This window comes from Macrotis lagotis, chromosome 1 (genome assembly GCF_037893015.1).
Source record: "Macrotis lagotis isolate mMagLag1 chromosome 1, bilby.v1.9.chrom.fasta, whole genome shotgun sequence".
NCBI lineage: Eukaryota > Metazoa > Chordata > Mammalia > Peramelemorphia > Peramelidae > Macrotis > Macrotis lagotis.
In genome coordinates, this window is record NC_133658.1 from 248158142 (window position 1) to 248179026 (window position 20885).

At 37.1% G+C, this 20885-nt stretch overlaps 1 protein-coding gene across 2 annotated transcripts in view; it reads right to left on the minus strand.

Annotated features, from left to right (window-relative positions):
• Window positions 1-15785, minus strand: part of PKIG (cAMP-dependent protein kinase inhibitor gamma) — a 74784-nt gene extending 58999 nt beyond the window's left edge. For both annotated transcript variants that reach the window (XM_074210127.1, XM_074210129.1), the window contains exon 1: window positions 15649-15785. The gene's annotated coding sequence lies outside the window, so the exon portion shown is untranslated. The remainder of the gene's footprint in view (window positions 1-15648) is intronic.
• Between the last annotated feature and the right edge of the window lie 5100 nt (window positions 15786-20885).

Sequence of the window (20885 nt, forward strand, 5' to 3'; positions counted from 1 at the left end):
TCTTCCTTCCCATTTTTTTCATGAATTCCCTTAACATTCTTGACCTTTTGTTATTCTAAATGAATTTTTTTTTTCTAGCTCTATAAAGTAATCCTTTGGCAGTTTGATTGTTATAGTATTAAGTAAGTCAGTTTCTTCAGGAGTGTTGTTTTTATTATTTTGGTCCAATCTACATTTGAGCAGTCAGGTTTTTTTTTTGGGGGGGGGGAGAATTAGCAATTGTTATTCTGAACCTTCAGAAGAACCTCCCTGCAAGCTAAGAGCAACCAATTCAAGTGGCAGTCTACTAAAATTCATAACCAGAAACAATAGATAGAACCAAACTTGTGGTCAATAACTTGCAGAACTCTAACCAGGAGGTAATGAACAGATGTTCTCATACCACTTTTGGGGACAAAATTCCTCACCTAGAATTGTGAAAGCAGTAGAAGGACATAAAAGAGCAGAAGACTGGGGAGACAGAAGGGTATCCCAGAAGGGTGCAGAGTCCAATACTAACATAAAATCCCAAATCATGAAGAAGTAGGCTAGAAGAATGAACAAACAAAAGAATCTAACCATGAAAGGCTGTTATGGAGACAGGGACACTCAAGATATAAACAAAGAAAAGGATGACTTGAAAAAATCTATAAGCAAAGCCTTAAACCAAAAAAAAGCAACTTAGACAGAAGTCTAATAAGAATTCCTAGAAGAGTTAAAGAAGGAGCTTAACTTAAGACCCATTGCCTTGAAAAATCTAAAAAAAAAAAAAGCTTAAAAAAAGTTTTTAAAAACCAAATGAGGGGGGCAGCTAGACACAGTGGATAGAGTATCAGCCCTGGAGTCAGGAGGACTAACTGTGTGACCTTGAGAATGTCACTTAACCCCACTGCCTTGCAAAAACAAATGAAAGCAATAAGAGAAAGAATGGGAAAAGAGGAGGAAAGGAAAATAGGTAGGAAAAGACAATAACTTGAAAAAAAGAGGCACAAAAATCTTACGAAAAAGAAACAAAACAAGAAATAATAATTTTAAAAAGTAAAAAGGTTGAAAAAAATAGAAGAAAATATGAAGTTTCTCATGGGAAAATAACTCATCTGGAAAATGAAAGAAAAAATTCAATAATCATGGGACTACCTTAAAACCACAAACAACACCAACAAAGTACCTAGACATCATATTTCAAGAAATCATAAAGGAAAACTGCCCAGCTATCTTAGAAACAGAGGGCAAGGTAGCACTGAAACAGTCTTAACACGTACCTTCTGGAGAAAAAAAGGAAAATTCCCAGGAATACTACAGCCAAGATTCTGAACTCCCAGATCAAGGAAAACATTTTTTAAGTAGCCAGAAAGAAAGAATTCAAATACTGAGGAGCCACAATCAGAATCAGACACCATGAAAAAGAAGCAAAATGCTTAAAATATGGCATTTCAGGAAAAAAAGGATCTAGCCTTGATGTTTTGTCCTGACTGACTCTTTGGGACCCCATTTGAGATTTTTTTAACAAGAAAATTGGAATAATTTACCATTTTCTTCTCCAGTACATTTTTATAGGTGAGGAAACTGAAGTAAACAAGATTATGTGACTTGCCAAAGCTCACACAGCTAGTAAGTGTCTGAGGCAGGTTGGAACTTGGAAGATGAGTCTTCTTGAGTTCAAAGTTGCTATTTACTCTGTTATCTATCACTAGATTTTTTTTTAAAGAATGTGTAAGACCCAATGATCAATGTTGGAAGGGATGTGGGAATTCTGGGACACTTAATACATTGTTGGTGGAGCTGTGAACTCATCCAACCTTTATGGAGAGCAATTTGGAATTATGCCCAAAAGGCAAAAAAAAAAATGTGCATACCCTTTGATCCAGCAATACCACTACTGGGTCTAGATCCTGAAGAGATTATGAAAAAGGGTAAAAGCATTACTCATACAAAAATATTCATAGAAACTCTGTTTGTGGTGGCAAAGAAATGGATTCTCTGGTCTCCTCTCCCAGTTCACCTATGGTCCCCTGAGACAGACCTTGTTAGTAGGTGTTCTTTTCCTAGCTTCTTTTTCTGGATTTTGCTGATCGAGTTTCTGTTAAGAGGTTTCTTTTATGTTATTTTTGAGGGGACACAGGGAATGCTTAAAGCAGTTCCTGTTTTCTCTCCACCATCTTGGCCAGAAGTCCCTGAAGCTTTTTTGAATAGAAGAGTGCCATGATCCCTTGTTCAACAGCAAGATGAAAGAGGAAACAGAATGAAGGTCAAGAGACCAGCTATGTGATTTTTTATAATATAACAGTCAAGATGAGAGGCAATAAAAATCTGTACAAATATGGATGCAATGGGAAAAGGGGTCAGGGACAAGAAATAATGGAAAAATACACAAGTGGATTTGGCAAACTTGATATCTTGGTAGGGAATAACGAATCAGATCAAGTGAGTTTTAAACTGAAAAGGAATGAGGAAGGAGAAAAATGGCCACACAGATTTGCCAAACCTAACAGGTTCAACATATGAAGACTATCAGAAAGCTGCCCGTAAAGTTGACAATGAAAGATTATAGCCAAACACAGCTCCTCTAGGAAATTCCCCAGGAATAGAGATGAAACAATGAACCAAATAAGAGAGAAATATCAATAAACATCTCTGCAAAAGAAGACTGCCAGAAGCCAGTTGAGAGAATTTTGGGTCAAACAACAGCTCAGTATTTGGCAAATGGGGACTGAATTCTGGGATCTTTTCCTAGCCTGTCAGAGTTACACCAAGAGAAAAAGTCAGGTCCTATTAGTTTAATGTACTAGGAGACTAAAATGGAGAAGTGTGTTGGGAGGAGTATGATCTCCAAGACAGCAGAAACATCAATGATATTTGATGGTCACACTAGAAGAGCAAGGAGGAGAGGCCCTGGAGCTTTCCAGGAAGCCTGATGCCAGCATAATCTCCAAGATACAGCTGGAATTTATCAAGACTTCAGCAGAAAGGTTAGTAAATGTTTAAGGTGGAGACAAGATTGAGGCCAGTAACAGAATTGGGCCATCAAGAAATGGAAGCAGATGTCAGGGTCTGATCCTAGCTCCCACTCCAGCTCCTTTCCCCAAGCCAGGGCTACCAAAAAAGGATAGGAAAAAGAACCAAGAACCAGCTACCCTATCTATAACTGAAGCAAGAAAGCAGCAGAGGCATTGACTGCAGCAGTGACAGGACCACATCCAATAGCATAGGAGAGGGCGGTCCAGGCTATGAAGTCACAATTTAGGAGCTGAGACTGAAGATTCAGATGAAACAGAAAAAAACTCCAAATAAAATTAAGAAACACTATAAATTAAGGGCAGTCCAAGGATTAAACCCAGAAGAAGAGAATAATTCCACAGTATGTACAAATTGGGAACAGCTAGAGGGCACAGTGGATAATCCTGGAGTCAGAAGATTCTTTTTCCTGAGTTCAGATCTGGCCTCAGATACTTATTATTAGCTGTGGGACCCTGGGCAAGTCACTTAATCCTGTTTGCCTCTGTTTCTTCATCTGTAAAATGAGCTGGAGAAGGAAATGGCAAACCACTCCAGTAGCTTTGCTAACAAAATCCCAAATGAAATCACTGAACAACAGCAATATACAAATGGAAACTCAGAAAAAAATAATGGCTTGGTTACAATGATTCCAAGAGTTGATAGAAGAAAGGAAATGAGATTATAAAAAATGAAATCTGAGATTTTTAGATTTAAAAAATAAAATTAAAATTCCTGAAGGGAAAAAGTAGAATAATAAATGTCTTATAACAAGAGATGGAAAACATGATCTAAGATTCTGACTCCCCAAAAACTGTATGTGGCAAATAAAAATCAATGATTCCTTAAAAGAATAAGGATTAAAAAAAAAGCTAAAAGACTGAAAAACTAGAACATGTGAAGTCATCTCTCTCCAAATTATATATATATATATTATATATATGCATTTATGTATATATTTGTGTGTGTGTGTGTGTGTGTGTGTGTGTGTGTATGTACAAATTGTACTGAAAAGAAACCTCAAGCTCAGGAATGCCATAGCTAAAATTCAGAACTTCTGGAACTAGGAAAAAACTATAGAAGCATTAGGAAAGAGAAATCAAGAAAATATAGGATAATCCAAAGCTATACTGCAGGTACTACAAAGAAGAGGAAATATTGTAAGACACAATCTACTAAAAGGGAAAATTTAAAAAGGCTTACAACCAAGAATAACTTAATATTGTAAAAGCTGAAAATTATCCAATGGAGGGAAAAATGAATCTTTAATAGAGAATTTTAAAGCATTCTTGATGAAAATATTAGAGACAGATAAATCTTTGAAAATAAATAGGAAGGGGGGAAGGAATAAGTATTTATGCCTACTTGTATATATGCTGGGTCTTCACAAAGGTCATCTCATTTAATCCTCACAACAACTAGGTGAAATGAGTGCTATTATTACTTCCATTTTCAACTGAGGAAACTGAGGCAAAGATTAAATGACTTGGTCAGAGGCTAATAAGTGATTTTCTATCCCAAGGCCTTACACTTAATCTGCTATACTAAATGCTAAGATTTCAAGAGAAATCTAAAAAGATAAATACTGAGCAATCAGTATGAGATAAAATGATGATCTCTTTGCCAAGAGCTCCCCTTTTCTCCTACTATCATCATTTCAAAGCTCCTTGACACTATCACCCATCTTTCCTTTTCTTCAATCTCTGATAAGGAAATGACCCTTCTTAACAAAATCAATCATACATGGTTTTAATTTCAACCTCTCTGTCCCTCAGCCAGCAAAATGATCCTATAATCTTTATCTGTTTCTCACTAAAGTTCTCATACTTTTTTATTTACTGATTCCTTCCCCAATCACTTCAAGCATTCCCTGTCCTTATAAAAATCTTCACTACATCTGACTTTCCCTTTTCCTATATCTTCTTTTGTCATTCCCTATCTTTCTTCCTTTTCTCAGTCAAACTCCTAGTCAAAGTTGTTTTATCCTCACTGTATTCACCTCTCCTCTCATTTATTTTACACTTTTTTGCAATCTGGCTTCCATCATCATGTAGCTAAAAGAGCTCTGTTTATTGACAGAAAATATGTCCGGCTGCAGATTTCAGGGGTTCAAGTGAATTTATTTATAAGATCCACCTCAACTCAGAAGAATCTAGGGATATAAGAAGTTTATGTATGTATTACTATGGATATTAAAAAAGTAACAAGGAAATTGAGCATGGGTTATGTTTCATTGTGAAATCCTTAAAGCTTCCTAAGAAAGTAGTAAAGCTGAGAGAGATTAAGGGCAGTTTCCAGGGTATTTGCAACCAGGCTGATAACAGCAGCCACCAGTATGACAACTAGACTGAATCAGAAGTTAGCAGGGAAGATGATCATGGTTTATATTCAGTATATGCTGGGAAAGAGGTAAGGGAAGAGGTTAGGGCAGTGCTAGTGAGGGGTCAATTTAGTGCCATCAAGGGATATCTGTAACATAGAAAATGGGATGGGAAGAGGTGCAAAGACTTAATCCTTTCAGGTTAGGGAAGGGATTTGTTGTTTTGTTGACTGGAGCTTGTATGCTTGGGGGCTAGCATTTACCTGATTGTCCTTTGTTCTTGAAGAAAACTAGACTTTTAAAGAGATGATATAATGACATGCACATGAAATTGATTTGAGTGAGGGGGTGCTGTACTAAGCTTTCTCCTCCAGAATCAAGATAACTGGAGATGGCCCTGGATGTGAAGCAATCAGGGTTAAGTAACTTGCCCAAGATCACACAGCTAAGTACATGTCAAGAGTATGAGGTCAAATTTGAACTCAAGTCCTCCTGACTCCAATGTCAGTGACTAGTCCTGGCCAGGAGGCAAGGTTCCGGCCTCTTCCTGGATACTCCTTCTCTCCAGGCTGGATTTTGTGGATTATTCTTTTTTGATTTTCCTTCTCCTTGTCTAACTATTCCTTCTCAGTCTCCTCAGCTGACTCATCATCCACATTACACCCCCAGACTGTCTGTGGGTGTTTTCTGAGCTCTGTCCAGAGACACCTTCTTTTCTGTCTCTACTGTTCTTCCTTCTTAGTGACTTCAGCAGCTGGGACAGCCTTGACTATCTTCTCTAGGAAGATGACTAACACATCAGCATATTAATGCCTCAAACTCAAAACATCAAAATCTTTCAAGCTAAACTTAATCCTTCCAAACTTCTCTTTTTCTGTCAAAAGCATCAGCTTCCTTCAGCTCTCCCCAGTTCATAATCTCAGGGTTTTCTCTGCTTATTTTCCTTCATCCAAAAATATAGTCAGTTGCTAAATCTTTCTCCTTTTACCTTCACATTCTCTCTCCATCTTATCCATTCTCTCCATTCAAAAAACCACTACTTTAGTCACTCTAGCCTAACTTTATTAGAATGGCTTCCCAAGTGGTCAACCTGCCTAAAACCTCTGCTACTCCAGTCTATTCTCCATCTAGCAGACTGCTTGATCTTCTTTAGGCATGAATCTGACCCTGACATATTCCTACTCAATAAATTCCTTATTGCCTCTAGGCTAAAATAGAAACTCCTGATTGGTTTTTAAAGCCTTTACACTCTGATCTCAACCTATCTTTATAGCCTCCCAGATTCTGAGATCCAGTCAAATAGGCCTTCTCTCTATCCTTCAGATATGGTATTCCAATGTCTATTCCCCCCCCCAGCCTCTCCCTTCTACACATCATAGAATGTCTCTCTTCAGTTAAGCACCATCTCAACATAAAGACTTTTTTGATCTTCCCCCCCAAAAATATTTCCCCAAACCACCTTGTTTTTAACTACCTTATATTTTTATTTATTCTCATATATTTTTGCATATATACTGTCAAAGTAGAATAATAAAAATCAATAATAATAATAATAATGTTTTTTCACAATTATATTCCTGATAAAAAGACAGATTTCTTTAGAACAGTAGTCAGACTTCACTTTATAGTCACCTTTGGTAGTAGGTTTTAAGAAATCATTGACTATCTTCCCCCTATAGTAATTATAAACTCAGGAAGACAATGATCAGGATGCTAAAAGTCCAGGAAGAGATAACAATCAAATACTATTCTATAAGGATGATAGGCTTTGAGGAGCAACTTAAGAAGAGGGAAACTTAAGATTGGGCAACCTTCATAGTCAGGCCACCAAGAAAGTTAATCATTTCCCTAAGATCAAATGCTTATATTCTAAAGAGAGATAACAAAAATATCCCTTTGGAAGAGAGGAAGTAAGAAACGATAAAGTACTTTGTGTGCCCCCTTTGAACACAAAAATATCTAACAAAAAAGAAATAAGAAAGAAATTAAGTAGGTGAATTTTAGAAATTTAGAAATTTTAGAAAACTTAGCAATGATTTATTGATGATAGCTCAGAATGAGAAGTGAAATTATTCATATTTCTCAGGTTTGCATGACATTTTTGTGAAATTGAACATGAGCTAGGGAATAAAAGATTTACATACAAATGCAGAAAAATAAAAATATAAAATATCCTTTAACAAGCACAACTAAATTAAAGCAAAAAACTAATACACAGCACTTAAGGAAAGGAAAACAACTTAAACAGACTAAATGGGGGCATCTAGGTGGTGCAGTGGATAGAGCACCAACCCTGGAGTCAGGAGTACCTGAGTTCAAATTTGGCCTCAGACACTTAATAATTACCTAACTGTGTGGCCTTGGGCAAGCCACTTAACCCCATTGCCTAGCCAAAAAACAAAAAAGTGAAGGACAAAAAATAGACTAAATAATATAAAGAGGGGGAGGGGGATTTGCAAGGCAATAAGGTTAAGTGACTTGCCCAAGGCCATATGGCTAGGTAATCATTAACTGCCTGAGGTCCCATTTGAACTCAGGAACTCCTGACTCTAGGGCTGGTGTTCTATCATTCAATCCACTGTGCCACCTAGTTGCCCTATAATCTTAAATAATGTATTAATCAAAGAGCAAATTATAAACAATAATTGCATTAAAGAAATTGACAGGGAGACAACATACTGGAATTTTAGGCATAGAGTCAAAGCAATTCTTAGAGAAAAGTATATAAGTATATATGTATGTATGTATGTGTGTGTGTGTGTGTATATCTCTATATAATTTCTTGAGGGAAAGAACAGAACAATGATTTAGATGTGCAACTTTAAAAAAAGGCAGAAAAGCAACAAATCAAAAACTCCCAAAGAAAAACAAAAACAGAAATCTGGAATATCAAAGAAGAAATAAGTAGAACAAAATAGAAACAAAAAAATGAAATGAAAAAGCCAGGAACTTTTAAAAGAGTAATACACAAACTTCTAGCTAATATGATTAAAATCAAATTATCAAAATTAAAAAATTAAAATTCATAATAAATGAAATAAAATTATTATAAATTAAATATTTCACCTAATTATTACAACAAAACTGAGAAATAGCTGGATATTTGCAAATACATAAAATGTAACCTCAAACGAAGAGAGTGACTAACTCAATATTGCTAATATCAGTGAAAAAAATTAGAATATTAGAAAAGAGATCATAATAAAATATTAAAGTAGTACCACCCTATGTCAAAGGTGAATTTATATCAGAAATGCAAGGTTGGTTCAGTATTAGCAAAGTTTTAAGCTTAAACCAGGTTTATAATGAAAATATGATTATATAAGTAAATGCAGAAAAGACATTTGACAAAATACAGCATTTAAAAAAAAGGAAAGACATATTATTAAATAGTCCTTCCCTTATTAAGGTAAATAGTACTCATCTAAAGAGTCAGCATCAGCTCAAATAGAGACCTATTAGAGATAAGGGGGAATTTGAGAAGAATGTCTAATGTCACCACTATTACATTTGATTTAGTTCTAGACGTACTTTTTACAGCAATGAAACAATCAAATGAGGGAATTTCTACAGCCAACGTAGAAATAAAATTATTGATTTTTACAAATAATATGAGGATCTGCTAAAAAAAAATAACCCTAGATTCATTAGAAAAGTTACCAGAAACAATCAATAAAGTAGCAAAAAATAAAAAATAAACCCACAAAAATCAATGGTCTTTTTTTATGTTGCCAAAAAAAAAAGCATTGTGAAAGAAAACAGAAATTCCATACAAAATTGCTAGATAGTACCAAATATCAAACAAAATAGTGATTAAAAAAAAATTTTGTACTTTAAAAAAAAGGAGGAAATTCAGTCAGGTGGACAAATAAGGTACCCCAAATCAAGAGGCAGATGAACATAGTAGTATAGTATTCAGTAAATTCAAGGACATAAGCTACTAGGCTAAGGACTAAACTACTGATCAAAACAAAAAAAAAATGGAAAGCAAACTGGGAGAATTTAGACTTAGATCAGTATTCTCTTATACTATCTATCATAATCAACTCCAAATAGACACATGACCTAAATAAAGGAGGTCAAATTATAAATTGGAGAATAGAAGGAGATATCTTTCATAACTATGGACAGTAGAAGAGTTCTTGAGCAAACAAAAAAGAGAAAGGATCACATATATTTTCAAACATGAATAATACAACAGATTTGTTTTATTTGACTATACTTGTTTAAAATGAGGACTCTTATTTATGTGGGTAGAGATAAGATTAGGAAGATGAGAATATATACATAGACACATATATGTATACGTAGATATACACAATTCATACACACACATATACCTATAATATGCGTGTGTGTGTGTATATATGTTTTAATAGTGTCATGATTTCATTTACAATCCTCTTTCTGGGCTGCTTTGTATTTGGAAATATTCACATTTGTCTGTTGATAGTAAAAAAATTTTCGTATTATTATATACTGTTAAAAAAATTGGAAAATTTATCAATAGAACAAATAAGTAAAAAAGACTCAAAAAACAATGGAAAGCAATATGGCAGAGATTGGGTTTAACCCAAGACCTCATACCATATAGCACAATAAACTCCAAATAGAGAGATGCCCTAGATATAAGCAAATTAGAGAAAGAATCTAAATAATTTTCACAATTATGAATGGAAAGTAGGGTTTCAGATCAAACAAGGAATAGAAATGATAATAGATCTAATCGACAAGGTGGATTAAATAAAATTGAAACATTTTAGAATTAGAAGGAAAAGTTATATGGAAAAAAAATCTTTGCAGTAAATTTCTCTGATAAGCTCTGATGTTCAAAAAAAGAGGGAATTGATACAAATATATAAGAACAAGAGTCAGGGGCGGCTAGGTGACATAGTGGATAGAGCACCAACCTTGGAGTCAGGAGTACCTGGGTTCAAATCTGGTCTCAGACACTTAATAATTACCTAGACGTGTGGCCTTGGGCAAGCCACTTAACCCTGTTTGCCTTGCAAAAAAAAAACAAAACACCTAAGAACAAGGATGCTAAGAGAATTTTCAAAGGAAAAAATCCAAGCTGTTAACAGTGTTCCAAATCACTTATAATATTAAGATAAAAAAAGTAAATCAGCACTGAAAATTCATCTGACTAAAAAATTAGTTATTGGAGAGACTCCTTGAGGACAGGAACTTATATGAACTGTTAATAGTGATATGATTTGTTCCAATCATTCTGGAAAACAATTTGAAACTCTATCTCAAAAGTCTGGACCATGCAAATGTACCCTTTGACTTAGAAATACGCTGAAGAGAAAAAGGATTCATATGAAAAAAAATATTTGTGATAAAACTTTTTTCATAGCAAAGACTTGAAAAAAAGGGTAACTACTTTTTCGGAATTGGATGCCTGAATTATGATATATTAATGTAATGGAATATTATTGTACTGTAAGAAATGCTGACATACACTCAAGGGAAATCTAATCCCAAAGATATCAAAGGGAAAGGGGAAAGGACCCATATGTACAAAATATTTTGAGGAGTGACTGAAGAAGTTGTGGTATGGGATTGTGATGGAACACAATTGCACTTTAAGAACTGTTAAGGAGGAGTGGCTAGGTGGCGTAGTAGATAAAGCACCAGCCCTGGAGTCAGGAGTACCTGGGTTCAAATCCGATCTCAGACACTTAATAATTATCTAGCTGTGTGGCCTTGGGCAAGCCATTTAACCCCGTTTGCCTTGCAAAAAAAAAAACTAAAAAAAAAGAATTGTTAAGGGAGATGATTTCAGAAAAACCTGAGAAGATTTATATGAACTGATACAAAGTGAAGTGAGTAGAACATTATATATAGTAAGAGCAATTTTGTAAGGATGATCAACTGCAAAAGACTTAGTTACTCTGATCAATACAATGATACAAGACATTTCTGAAGTACTTACAATGATAACTTACCAATAAAACTCGAGTACAGATTGAGGCATATCTTCAACACTTTATTTTATCTTTCTTGGTAGTTTTTTTTTTGGGGGGGGAGTTTGCAACAGGGCTGTTATGGAAATGTTTCAGAAGATTTCACATGTATAAATGACATCATATTGCTTGCATTCTCAATGGGTGAGAGAGGGATTGTAGGAAGAGACTGTGTAATTCAAAATTATAAAAAAAAAAGAATATAAAATAAATAAGCCATACTTGTAAAAACGAAGGGGAGGGGAGAGAAACCCAGGGCTATTTATATGATGTGATACATAGTTAAGTGAGCAGAAAAAGAACAAATTGCAATAATTTAAAGGAAAATAAATTCTTGAAAAGACATTAACTCTGATCAATGTGTCCAAATATGAAATCCTTACTTTGATATCTAATAATAAGAAGAAATATCTAAAATTTATTTAGCACTTTTAAGGTTTACAAAGTGCTTTACATATATTCTCTTCATTTGATTCCAAACCACTCTTAGTTTGCTATTATTGTTCAGTCATTTAAGTCCTGTCCAACCCCATTCTAGAGTTTTCTTGGCAGAGATACTAGAGTTCTTTGCCATTTCCTTCTCTAGCTCAATTACAGATGAGGAACCTGAGGCAAACAGGATTAAATGACTTGCCCAGGGTCCCAAGGCTGGTTAAGTATCTGAGGCTGGATTTGAACTCAGGAAAATTAATCTTCTTGTTCCAAGCTCACCCCTCTACCACTGGGTCACCTACTTACTTAGACAGGTAGGTGCTATTATTATTCCCATTTTATAGATAAAGCCAAGAGAGGTTTAAGTAAGTACCTGTGAAGTATTTCAACTCAAATTTTCCAGACTTGAGAATCTAGAACTCCATCCACGAAATTACCTAGCTTCACTTATTATCTGTAGGGCTTTGGGCAAGTCACTTAACCTTTCTGGGTTTCAGTTTCTACATCTGTACATTGGGGAATAAAGTTGATTAGATTGCCTCTAAGATCCTTTCCAGCTCTAAATCTATAAGCCTATTATTACTTCAATGACTGATGATAGTGCCTGCTGCTTCCCATCTCTGAGATGCAGAATAAGATATACATTTTCAGGGCCAATATGTGAATTTGGTTTACTAAACTATATCTATTTGTTATAAGATAAATTTCTAATTGGAAGTACTTGTGAAGAGGAAGTTGTTGGGTAGTGATAAAGTTGAAACAAAGAAAAAAGAAAAAATCAATGAAACATTTTAAAAAATAAACACAAGAGAAGAAAAAAGGTTAGAAGAGAATAAACAAGCTTAGGAAATTTTGTTACTATCTTTTAAAATTTAATACATATTTTAATGGAATAGAAGTTCACAACTTTATAATATATTCTTTTTTCTGTTCCTTGGACATTGAAATGTTCACTTTTGTCAAGTTTATAATAAAATAATTTAAACAATTTAATATTTAATATTAATTAATATTTAAAAACAAATTAAAAGTGGCAGCTAGATAGCATAATGGATATAATACCAGCCCTGGAGTCAGGAGGACCTGAGTTCAAATTTGGTCTCAGACACTTAATAATTACCTAGCTGTGTGACCTTGGGCAAGTCACTTAACCCCACTGCCTAACAAAAAAAATTAATAAAAAATTATAAAAGAATAACAGAGAAGAGGACCAAAAATTCATGGGAGGCAATGTTAAAGAAGAGACTACACTGAAATAAAAGCCAGTCCCAGACATCTCTATATAAATGTATATAAAAGTACAATGCATGGATACCAAACAGGGTAGACTAGAAACAAAGCGGTACTGTGCTCAGTTTTAGGTGCCAGATTTTTAGAAATTAAAATTAAGCCAAAAATTATTCATAGGGGAGCAAGCCCAATATTCATGGACTCTGAATAGTACTATATAAAGATAAGAAGGAACTGAAGATAGTTCAACCAGAAAAGAGAAGACAGGAGACAACAGCTGTCTTCTCTATCCAGAAGAAAAGTACTAGGAGCAAACAATAGAAGTTGCAAAGGAGTAATTTCAGACTTTACATCATGAAATACTTCCTCATAGTTAAGAGGTGTCCAAAGGTGGCATGACAGACCATGACACACCTTGGGGCACAATATCTTCCTCGACCTGGCTCCCCCCCCATCTTTAGCGGTTATCACTAAGTCTCAGCAGGAGACTAGGAGACTATATATGGCTAGAATATGATTTTGGAAAGGAATAGCTTTTTTTTAAAAGGAACAAAGAAGAAGGGAAATTAAATAGAAGTAAAGAAAAGACAAAAGGACTAAAGACAATGAATGCCTTGAGGAGAAACCTACAATGTAAGAGGCAAAATGAGAAAAAAAAGAAAAAGAGGAATTGTCAAAGAAAAGAAATAATTATATTTAAGTCATGGAAACCAGGGACTAAGTTTTATAGTGTCTCGGTATCCCCAGAGTATAGGGGGTGTTTGCATATAATAGATGGTTCATGTTTATGTATTAAATTGAAAGAAAATAAGAGGGCCTTGGCTGAAAAAAGGTTAGAGATCTCCTAGTAAATTAATAAGGAAAATGAGGTTGTTGCCTCTGATCATTTGAAAAAAATGAATAATGTCAATTTTCTGGGCTAGACAATTTAAAGATGCAATTGTAAAGATTGTATTCACTTCCAATAGTGCCTTTAAAACAAAAATTATGGATATTTCCTAATCTTTTTACTCTTCTTGAAAACAGATGTTTTCTTTCAGATTCAGATTTCAGTTAATGAAATCCAACTGTTAATAGAATACAGGACTCAGTTGCTAATATCAAAGAAACAGCAACTACATAATTATGGTTTAAAAACCACATTTACCAAAGGTCATTTCGGAAAAATTATTTAGATATATAGGTACCTGGCTACAGGAGGAAATCAGTTTATCACAGTGATAAAAAAAAAAAGAGCATTGTCTCTGGAAACAAAGAACCTATGTTCAAATTCTTATCTAATGTTTGCTAACCTGTGTGACCTAGGATCACTTAACTTGCCTGGGACTTAGTCTCCTTGCTGTAAAATGAAGGAGTTAACAGGTTCCTTCCAGAATTCAAAAAAGTAGCTACAGTAATTAAAAATAAAAAAAAATTAAGATCATTCTGAGTTATAGCTAATTACTGTTAATAAAAAGATCCAATTAATTCATGCAATTTAACAAGCATTTATTAAACACTTAGGTAACATAGGGACTTGGGACTTTGGCAAAATATTTGTGAAAGGTTAAAATGGATACAAAAATCACACTATTAGCTCACATTGCTCCAATACTTTAGAGTTCACAAAATGCTTTGAGATAGGAAAGACAAGTATTTATTTCCATTTTAGAGATAGGAAGATTGAAACTAGGAGAAGGGAAGTAACTTGACCAAAAAAAAAATCACATAGCTATTAAATTTTAAGAGTTGAATTTCTAGCTAGAACCTCTTTCTCCGTATCCAAGGCACAAAGATCTGGGTGACTCCAACCTACCAACCTGTCCCTGCTTTCCCATTCACACTAAGGGGATATTTCCAGTGATCCCATAATATAAAAACTCGACAAATATCGGCCTATTATTATTAAGGCTGGCTTACATGCAAAGAAAAGGGTATTTATTTCCAAACAGAAACGCTTTTATATCTGCCTGGGTTTCTCTCCAAAGCTAATTTCCAAGTATGATCAACTTTCATAGTTACCTTGGGGAGAAAACTTTAATTAGGTAATAATCTCTGTTGGATCACTTACCAATTTATTTTGAGTTGTTGCAATTTTTTGTTTTACAAGGAATTTCCCTTTGGCTTCCTCAACCAATCGGTTGGTCAAGGTCCCCTACATCGGGGTCCATGGCAGTGGCACAAGTGTACCCCGAATCTACACAATTTTCGCTTTAGAAACTGGGAGAGTTTCCTGAATAAAGCTTCAACTCATTGGACCATTCCAGGTATCAACGAGGCACTTTGCTTGGCAAACCAGGAAACTTTTGTACTCAGATGCTAAAAACGTTCATCTCTGAAAGAGCAGAATGGGCAGAGGGGCGCTCCGGGGGGTCTAAGCGGGGCTGGGCCGCGGAGGAGGCTGGAGGCGGCCCCCGGGGGAGGCAGGCTGGGGGCGTCCCCCCATTCCTTCCAACGCGTCCTCTCGGAGTTAAGGGCTCGCCACCTGGCCGTGCCGCCCCGGGGCCCGGGGGTGGCAGCCCGTTAGCGCGATGCCCTCGGACACCTGGGCGCCCTCGGGTCCCGCCCGGACGCTGGGCAGCGGGGCTGGTGGCCGCCCCCGGCCCCGGCCAGCAGGCTCCACAGCAGCTGGGCCGCGCCGAGCCCCCGCAGCCGGCTCCGGTGCTCCCGGGGTGGCCCGCGACCCCCGGCGCCCCGCCCCGCCCCTGACCGCCCCCCCAGGCGGACCCTTGGAGGAGCTCTTACCCCCGAAGGCGCTGAGGGTGTCCCCCGGCAGAGCCTCCCGACCCCGCCGCCCGCTCCGCCGCCTCCGGCTCACAGCGCCGCCCGCAGGCTGCCACCCGCGGCTCCGGCGGCGGGGCCCGTTGCCCGGGCAACGCGGCGCTCCCGCAGGCCCGAGGCGTGGGCCGGACGGTGGCCGGGGTGGGACGCAATTAGCCCAGTCCGCCCTCTTCCTCCTCGCCGTCTTCGCCACCCGGGATTGTGAAGCAGGAGGCGGGAAGCCGCAGGGAGGTTTTAGGGACTAAAGGGGAACCTGGGGCAGGGAAATTAAGATGAGAGCGTGAACAACAAAATAACAATAATTATTAACAGCATGAAGACCCCTTCAGTAAATACAATTATTAAATAGTAAAAACATTAGATAGGAATCTATTAAACACCGATAACCAATGCGACTATTTTGTTAATGTTTTATCAAGTAATATCAATAACTCGTATTTATTAATATTATTAAGGAATGGGATGAATCTGAGATTTCTTCAGTAGAATATTGTAGATTAGAAATAATTGAGCTGCGTGTTATGTCCCTTCCGCCCCTCCTCCCCTGACAAGCACTTGATGCTACCTGGACTGAAATGTAAAGAGTAAAATGACCCTGTCTTATCTGGACTGAAGTCCTGGTGTCTCCGCATTCCTCGTCCTGGAGGGGGAGAACCTGTCTCTGTTTGAATTATAGGCTTTTCCTCTAAGATTAATTTAGACGTCTAGATGTGAAAACCACATTCCTCACTAATGAGGGTGGGTCAGTGTGTGTGTGTGGGGGGGGTCGCTTTAGGATAAATAGATTTTGGATTTCTTGCTCCCTAGCTCGCTATCTCTTTGTTTTATTAAAGATTTTGTTTGAGTTTTACAATTTTCCCCCTAATCTTACTTCCCTCCCCCACCCCCCCACAGAAAGCAATTCGTCAGTCTTTACCTTGTTTCCATGTTGTACATTGTCTCTCCTTGCTTTAAGGCATAGTCCAATTCTCCAGAATTGAATAAAACTTCTCTTTATATCCTGAGAAATCTCCAAATTTTATTTAAGGGGGTAGATTCATTTCACACATTAATCAATTGATAACAGTAATTCATTTAAAAAGTTATTTTACGGGGTAGTTCTGTGTACCCTCTCTGTGCCTATGGATGAAAGGGAAGTGTGAAGAGGAAACTGAAAAATCTTTTTTTTTTTAATTATATTTATTTAAGGCAATAGCTTTAAGAGTGATCTGCCCAACCTCACGTTGCTAGGCAATTAAGTGTCTGAGGTCACATTTGAACTCAGATCCTCCAAACTCCAGAGCCCATACTCCATCCACTGCACCACCTAGCTGCACCCAAGACTAAAAATTTTAACCCTTGGTCTTGCCATTCATACATTTGGGAGCTTTAATAATTAACTAGTCCAGTGTCCTTAGGGTAGCTAGATGGATGGTCCAGTGGATAGAGCACTGACCTTGGAGTCCAGCTTCAGACACTTTACTCTCACTAGCTAAGTGACCGTGGGCAAATCACTTAACCCTGATTGCCTCTCATCTAGGGCCATCTCCTGTCCTCCTGATTCAAATCTGGCCACTGGATCCCCATAGCTCTGGAGGAAAAAGTGAGGCTGGTGACTTAGCAAAGCAACCTCTCACTCAAATCCAATCATGCCCCTGTCATGTTACTTGCCCTGATGTCATGATCTTCTTAGAAAACGAGGGACAAAAACTTCAGTCCATTGTCCTTATTTAACTACTGAGAAATGAGGATCTGCAAGGAAAATTGAATCTTGTGGAGTGGCTACACTGGCACTCAACTTGAATGAAAAAGATCTAAGTTTGAATCCTCCTTCAGATATTTGTCAATAGTGTAACCATGGCAAGTCACTTGAACTCCCCCTGACTCAAACAGTTAAAACATTTTTAAGCACCTTCTATTTGCCAGACACAGTTATATGGGGGGGGGGAATACAAAAAGAGAAAGTCCACCCTCAAGGAGGTTACAGATTAATGGGGGTGGGGTGGGAGAGAAAAAAAACACAAGCAAATATATACAAAGAAAGCCAAGTATAGTATTAAAAAGAAATAGCAGAGGGCTGCTAGGTGGCTGGGTGGATAGAGCACCAGAGGACCTGAATTCAAAGCCTGCCTAAGACAATAATTACATAACTGTGTGGCCTTGAGCTAGCCACTTAACTCCATTTGCCTTGCAAAAAAAAAATAGCCCCTGAAAAGCATTGGTATTTAAAAGAGATTGGGAAAGACTTCCTCTAGAAGGTAGGGTTTTAGTTGGGATTTAAAGGAAACAAAGGTCAAAAGGTGAACCCTCAGTAAAAAGTAAGCTATAAATGGCAATGGCTATAAATGGAAGTAAATGCAAAGCTCTTTTCTGAATTAAGTGAATGGGATAAAGTCTGAGATTTCATTAGTAGAATATTGTAGATTAGAAATAGTTAAACTATGTGTTATGTCCCTTCTGCCCCTCCTCCCCTGACAAGCAATTTAATATTACCTTGACCAGAATGTAAAGAGTAAACTGACCCTGTCTTATCTGGACTGAAGTCCAGATGGTTTTACATTCCTTGTCCTGGAGGAGGAGAACCTGTCTCTGTTTGAATTACATACTTTTTCTTTAGAGTAATTTACAGGTATAGATTGTGAAGACCACAATCCTCACTAATGAGGATGGGTCAGTGTGGGGGGAGGGGTAGTGGAATTGCTTTAGGATAAATAGAACTTAGATATCTTGCTCTTGCACCCCTTTTTCTCTCTCCATGTTTAAGGCAGAGCAAGGGGTCCAATTCTCGAGAACTGAATAAAACTTTTCATACCTTGAGAAATCTGCGAGTTTTATTTAAGTGGGTAATCTTATCCTACACAGAAGTGTGTGTGATAAAAATACACTAAAGAAAAATTTCAGAGTCTGGGTCTGAGCAAATGAAAGATTTTATTCACTTTTTCTAGAGAGGGCACACTCAAGTCAGAGAACAGAGCCTAAAGCACTGCAAAGTAGGTTTTTTATAGACCTTATCACCTCAGTCTCTTCACCCTATCCCTCCTCCCCTTTAGTCCATTGGCTGAGTTTTTGGGGGTACAATTTTTTGCAGAAAATCTACCCCAGAAACAGACACAAAGAAAATATGAAATGTTTTCCTAATATTTTTTCCCACCAAATGGTGAGGTAACTTAGAACCTTCATAAATATTTAGAATGAAGTGATGTCTATGGTCAGAATGTCCTCCCAATCAGTAAAAATAGTGTCATCATAAAACAGGTGGCTCTGAGTATCCTTTGGAATGCAAGGTTTTCTTAACAAAAACATTTCTTAACCCTGAGAGGACTTCACCAGGAACTTTCCCATACAGAAGGAACAAAAGGAGGGCTGGGTCTAAGCAGATTCCAACAATAGGTAGTGGGGAGAACAAGTTTTTTAATAGGGTATGGGATATGATATAAGCAGGATGGTATGGTTTCTAGAGGGACTGGAAGATATTGGGGTCTCCTTGGAGGATGTGTTTTATTTGGGGGTAACCAAGGTGTGATTAGGCATTGTTTGGAGTTTCTCTGTAGGTTAGGATTTGTGTCCTCAGGAAAGGATAATCAATGGGGCTCTACTAGGCAAGAATGAAATTCAGACCTGGATCTAACATTCCAGTGTTTTCCTTTTAATTTTATTAAGTTGGGGATTAGGTCTAAGGGGAGCTGCTTCTAGCTGAGTGGGGGTGATGATATCATCAGTACAGCAAAGGGTAAAGGTGGAATTGTGAGTATCCTTGGGCCTGAAATAACATCATGGATTTGGGCTGAGATATTGGAATGTTGACTAAGCATCTGAAACAAAGGACCACCTGGTTAGCCATAATTTTCTTAGGTTAAAAATGAAATAACAAAGTTGGTTTTACAAATGAAGTTTTATTCTCTAGAATCTTATCAAATAGTGGAGGGTGGATTGCATCCTAATAAATGTCAACCTCAATACAAAGTTCAGGGGCATTTTATACAGAAAGGTCAAAGAATAATAAAAACCGAGTTAAGTAACCAATGATTTCACATAGATAACATAGTTTTACAATATGATCTTCTCACATCTTATAAATTTGCTTAAAATTCCTATTGACAAGAATCCTACTTAAGCTGGAGAGTAAATGTTTACAAATAATAATAGGATGACTCTCTCCTCAAGTTCTCTTATCTTGAGGTGAGTTTTCAAGGCAGTATTGACAGAGGCCAAATCAACAGGATGTAGCAGACTGACATTTTTAAACACTGAAATTTATAACCTTAGTTAGAGGTTAAGAGACTAATTTTAAATCCAAAATATGCAGGTCAGAAATATTAATTCCAAATTAAAGAATATCAGATTACAGATCTAAGAAGAGTGCCAAAAAGACTATGATCAATAGGGTTAATATGAGAAGGATCCAAGGGAGTATTTGGGAAGACTGAAACCAACTAGACCAGGTGTAAGCTGATATTTTCCTAATTCATGAGCTCTATCAGTTATTTTTAACTACATCCCAAACCAATCCAAACAGAGTAAGATAAAAGCATTATTCATCCAGGAACAAAGACCTCCCTTCTCAGAGTTCAATAGATCCAGGTCCTATCTGTTCTGTGAAGTTTCAGTGGTTAGGAAATCCAGTTGCTCTTGAATTTGTAGGTGGTTTTCAGTTATATCATCAAGACATTCCTGAAGGGTCTTGTGATAGCTACTGAAAGTAATACAGAAAAGTTAAGATGCCTCTTACCCCTGTGCCTACTCCAGAAAGGTGTTTATTGAAGCTGAAGTTGGATACATGTTTTCTGGAGTGGCCACACAAAACTACTTTAGTCAACAGACTTGAACACCCACCAAAAGGAGTGAATGATAGGCTCAAGACAATGCCACTTGCAGGAAACTGCTAAGCCACCATTAGTGCCTCAGTTCCCACCAGGATGAACCCTGATGAAGTCTAAGAAAAATTTTATGAAGACCTAGAGACCTCTATCACCAATGTACTAATAGAGAACAAACTTATAATTCTGGTTGACTTTAATGCTAGGTAGGCTCAATCTACTACTATACAAGGCAGGGATTCCTTGGGAGGAATGGAGTTGGAAACAACAACAGAAATGGTCACTTACTGCTGAAGACTTGTGCATCACATAATTTCTCATCACAAAAACTGTCTTGCATTTACCTAAATGTAACAAAACTTCCTGGATATACCCTAGTAGCAAACATTGGCAGCTAATAGACTG